Here is a 5,967-nt window from a genome sequence, read left to right on the forward strand (position 1 = left end):
GGCCCCCCGCGCCGCCCTATGGTGTGGGCCCCCTGCTGGCCTTCCTCGACTCTTCTTCGGTCTTCTGGAACCCTCGCGGAAAACAGGGCCGTGGGCTTTTGTTTCGTCCAATTCCGAGAATATTTGTAAACTAACTTTTCTGAAATCAAAATCAGCAGAAAACAGGAACTGGCACTGTGGCATCTTGTTAATAGGTTAGTCCCAGAAAATGCATAAAAACATTATAAAGTGTGAATGAAACATGTAGGTATTGTCATAAAACTAGCATGGAACATAAGAAATTATAGATACGTTGGAGACGTATCAAGCATCCCCAAGCTTAGTTCCTACTCGCCCTCGAGTAGGTAAACGATAAAAAGAATAATTTCTGAAGTGACATGCTACCAACATAATCTTGATCAATACTATTGTAAAGCATATGAGATGAATGAAGTGACTCAAAGCAATGGTCTATAGTTTGCTAACAAAAAGATAATGACTAAACAACTGAATCATATAGCAAAAACTTTTCATGAATAGTACTTTCAAGACAAGCATCAAAAAGTCTTGCATAAGAGTTAACTCATAAAGCAATAGATTCTTAATGAAATGTTTTGAAGCAACACAAAGGAAGATTTAAGTTTCAGCAATTTCTTTCAACTTCAACATGCATATCGCATGGATAATTGTCAACATAAAGTAATATAATAAGTGCAATAAGCAAGCATGTAAGAATAAATGCACACAGTTTACACAAGTGTTTCCTTCTAAGATAGAAAGAAGTAGGTAAACTGACTCAACATAAAGTAAAAGAAAGGCCCTTCGCAGAGGGAAGCAGGGATTAAATCATGTGCTAGAGCTTTTCAAGTTTTTGAAATCATAAAGAGAGCATAACAATAAAGTTTTGAGAGGTGTTTGTTGTTGTCAACGAATGGTAGTGGGCACTCTAACCCCCTTGTCAAACAGACTTTCAAAGAGCGGCTCCCATGAAGGACGTTATCTCTACCAGCAAGGTAGATCATCCCTCTTCTCTTTTGTTTACACATGTATTTTAGTTTTATTTATAGATGACACTCCTCCCAACCTTTTGCTTTCACAAGCCATGGCTAACCGAATCCTCGGGTGCCTTCCAACATTTCACATACCATGGAGGAGTGTCTATTGCAAAATTAAGTTGCTTACTGATAAATCAAGGCAAAACATGTGAAGAGAATTATTAATGAAAGTTAATTAATTGGGGCTGGGCACCCCGTTGCCAGCTCTTTTTGCAAAATTATTGGATAAGCGGATGTATATGCCACTAGTCCATTGGTGAAAGTCTGCCCAACAAGATTGAAAGATAAAACACCACATACTTCCTCATGAGCTATAAAACATTGACACAAATAAGGAGTAATAAAGTTTTGAATTGTTTAAAGGTAGCACATGAAGTATTTACTTGGAATGGCAGAAAAATACCACATAGTAGGTAGTTATGGTGGACACAAATGGCATAGGTTTTGGCTCAAGATTTTGGATGCACGAGAAGCATTCCCTCTCAGTACAAGGCTTTGGCTAGCAAGGTTGTTTGAAGCAAACACAAGTATAAACTGGTACAGCAAAACTTACATAAGAACATATTGCAAGAATTATAAGACTCTACACTGTCTTCCTTGTTGCTCAAACACTTTTACCAGAAAATATCTAGACCTTAGAGATACCAATCATGCAAACCAAATTTCAACAAGCTCTACGGTAGTTCTCCACTAATAGATTTAAACTACATGATGCAAGAGCTTAAACATGATCTACTTGAGAGCTCAAAACAATTGCCAAGCATCAAATTATTCAAGACAGTATACCAACTACCACATAAAGCATTTTCTGTTTCCAACCAAATAACAATCAATGCTGAAGCTTTCAGCTTTCGCCATGAATATTAAAGTAAAACGAAGAACACAAGTGTTCAAATGAAAAAGCGGAGCGTGTCTCACTCCCACACAAGCATGTTAGGATCCGATTTATTCAGAATACTAAAATAACAAATGAGAATAAAAGCACACGGACGCTCCAAGTAAAGCACATAAGATGTGACGGAATTAAAATATAGTTTCACTAGAGGTGACCTGATAAGTTGTTGATGAAGAAGGGGATGCCTTGGGCATCCCCAAGCTTAGACGCTTGAGTCTTCTTGAAATATGCAGGGATGAACCACGGGGGCATCCCCAAGCTTAGACTTTTCACTCTTCTTGATCATATTATATCATCCTCCTCTCTTGATCCTTGAAAACTTCCTTCACACCAAACTCAAAGCAATCTCATTAGAGGGTTAGTGCATAATCAAAAATTCACATGTTCAGCAAGGACACAATCATTCCCAACACTTCTAGACATTACCCAAGGCTACTGAAATTTAATGGAGAAAAGAAATCCACTCAAACACAGTAAAAGAGGCAATGCGAAATAAAAGGCATAATCTGTCAAAAACAGAACAGTCCGTAAAGACGTTTTTTTCGAGGAACTTAACATGCTGAGATGGAAAAGCTCCAGTTGAATGAAAGTTTCGTACATATCTGAGGATTACTCATGAATTTGTTTAGAATTTTTAGATTCTTCTACAGAGAGAAAAACTGAAATTCGTGACAGCTAAAAATCTGTTTCTGCGCATAAATCCAAATCTAGTATCAACTTTCTATCAAAGGCTTTACTTGGCACAACAATGCAAGAAAATAAAGATACAAAGGTATTGCTACAGTAGTAACAAGCACCTTAACTCAAAAATAAAACAAAAATTGCAGAAATAAAACAATGGGTTGTCTCCCAAGAGCGCTTTTCTTTAAAGCCTTTTAGCTAGGCATGATAATTTTCATGATGCTCTTATAAAGATGAGAGTTGAATATAAGAGAGCATCAAAAAGCAAATACCAAACACATTTAAGTCTAACCCACTTTCTATGCAAACGAATCTTGTAAGAAAACAAATTATTGAAGCATGAAGCTACTATCATAGAAAGACAAAGCAAGTGCAACTTCAAAATTTTCAACAAAAAGAGAGGTGACTTAATATTATTGAGATATATAAAACCATGTCTCCCTCTCTCATAATAATTTTCAGTGGTATCATTGATAAACTCAACAATATAGCTATCACATAAAGCATTCTTATCATGATCCACATGCATAAAAGTATCATTACTCTCCACACAAGCATAATCAATTTTATTAGTAATAGTGGGAGTAAAACTATCACATCCATCATTATAATCATCATAAATTGGAGGCATAGAATAATCATAATGAATTTTATCCTCAATAGTAGATGGACTGAAAATATCACAATCACCATAACGAACTTGAATATGATAGACAAGTTGTATATTAGAGAGATGGTTTTGGGTAATCCCTCCATAACTATGACAAGTTTCATGAGGATGACTGTAATTATAACCTATGTCATAGTATTCTTTATAATAATTGTCAAAGATTGAAGGCATAGTGTCATCATAAGAAATATAATAGTTATCTTCAAAAGTGTGCTCATCTGTAAACATACCATCATTGTTACTAGAAGGAGATGTATCAAACATATAATCATCAGTAGCAAAAGTATTTTCAAACACCTCATCCCCAAGCTTAGAGCTTTCTATATCATCATGGGAAGAAACATGGATATTACTAATACTATGGCAATTATTAACATCATCATTTTCAGAATTAGTGTCCCAGAGATCTTCAATATCAAAAGAAGTGTGCTTTTCCCAATCATGATCACTAATATAAATAACAGGCATAGGTTCATCATGAAGTTCAGAATCATCGAATTCAGAATTATAAGTATCAATTGTAATAGGAGCAACAAGTTTGGGAGAAGATACCGTTTCCTCTCTCCTTTTACTCCTCTTCTTGTTCTTCTTCGTTCCCTTCTTCTTCTTCTTTTCCTCTTTAGGAGGGAGAGGCTTGAAAGGAAGCTTCTTCACATAACCTGGTTTATTATTAGAAACAATAGAAGAAACTTGGGAGGATACCTCTCTTTCATTAATAAGAACAAAACACATATTAGTCATGTCATATTTTGGTAAAGTCCCATCCTTTATAACATTTTGTATGTAGGTGTTGGCATGGCAACTATTAACACAATAGAGATAACATCCATGCAACACACTATTCATATCAAGATCACTCATATCTAACAAAGAAATTTTTCTTGATAACTCTTCACACCCCAAAAATAAAGTAAGTTCATCATGCTGATTAGGAGTGATCATGTTATCACAATATAGACTTGAAGTACTCATTAAATTCGAAATACTATCATCATGACCAGAACATTGAAAATTAAAATGACCCACTTCATAGCAAAGTTCACAAATAAAAGGATGGAGGTCACAAACTTTTTCACCAAGATCTTTTAGAGCCTTGTACCACATTCTAGTTTTTTCATTCCTATGATGGATACAATATTCATCTTCGATTTGATTAATTCCACAAGGTCTATGCATTCCACAAAAATTAACATGCTTATAAGAAATAGTATTTTCAGGAGTTTGAGCATGTTTATTGCAATCATTAACAACAATTTCATTTTCCATGCAAGTGTCTTTGAAAGGTTCATGATACATGTCCCAATTTTCTTTAGGAACATTAATATGAGAAGCAAAGGTTCTACAACTATCAACAATAATTTGAGAATCAAGACCATAATTATCACTAAGCTTTTGAAAACCAACAGTTTTGATGAAAGACTTAATGCATTCATATTCATAGTTTATACCTGATTCTTTACCTTTGTTGTTCTCCCAATCTTCAGTATTGCTTTGAATTCTTTCAAGAAGATCCCATCTAGCTTCAACCTTCTTACTTGTGAAAGAACCCTGTGAACATGCATCTACATAATCCTTATAATGACTTGAAAGCCCTGCATAAAAATTAGTAACAATTATTTCCTCAGAAAGCTCATGGTTAGGACATTTGAGTATTAATGTTTTTAGTCTTCCCCAAGCTTGAGCAATGCTTCCTCCATCATGAGGGTAAAAATTATAAATGCGATTTCTATCTAGATGCACTTCATGAAGAGGATAAAATTTAGAGTAAAAGAGAGATTCAAGCTGTTTCCAATTCGATGGTTGTTCATCCAGTAGCCTATACCATTCCTTTGCTTTGTCCTTAAGTGACAATGGAAATAGTTTCCTCATAACATTTTCTATTGATAAACCTGCAATCTCAAATAACTCACAAAGTTCTGTAAGTTTAGACAAGTGAACACTTGGATGGACTGATCCATCCCCTACATACTGATCATTCATAACCCTTTCAACAGTTTTCATAGGTATTTTAAAAGGAATACTTTCAACAGGTGGATTTGGAATATCACAAGCATCATTCGAATTACCACATATTGGAGACAAAGCTTTATCAAGCAAAAATACTTCATCCAAAGCTGAGGAGTTGTTGCGGTCAAAACCCACCGGCGGGCAGCGACGGGCAACACAGTAGAGCTGGGAACAACTTAGGGCTGCGGCTGGCCCTGGTCCCTCCGAGCGACGGCCCGCAAAGCCTCTGGTACACACGTCCGATGCTGATGCAAGGGCGTGCCACCTGACCTATACCTGGTCAGGAAGGTGATGGAGATGCCGCACTTAGTTTCCTGCATGGCATACACGTAAACATTAAATACGAGCCTCGATCGGCTCTCAGGTTGTCCTGTGAATTGGCTCAAAGAGCCGATCCAACCATGATTCGTACGAGGTGCACGAATATATGGTGGTCCTGCTTGATCAAGATAAAGCTAATGCGATCTACGACGATCTGGGGTTTTCACCGCATAATCGGATCATCCTACTCACGATTGGGCCTCGCGGCCACGCACGGTGATCGTAAGCCGATCCTAGATAGGGCCTAAAAACCAACACGAGGTTGATCCCCGGAACATCCTGTCTAGGACTAGCAAACGACACCCTACGTGCCGCTGGATCCTCCAACCCTTTGTAAGGCCTAACTATTGCAGATATTA

The sequence above is a fragment of the Lolium perenne genome, chromosome 5 (assembly GCF_019359855.2).
Source record: "Lolium perenne isolate Kyuss_39 chromosome 5, Kyuss_2.0, whole genome shotgun sequence".
In the NCBI taxonomy this organism is placed as follows: Eukaryota; Viridiplantae; Streptophyta; class Magnoliopsida; order Poales; family Poaceae; genus Lolium; species Lolium perenne.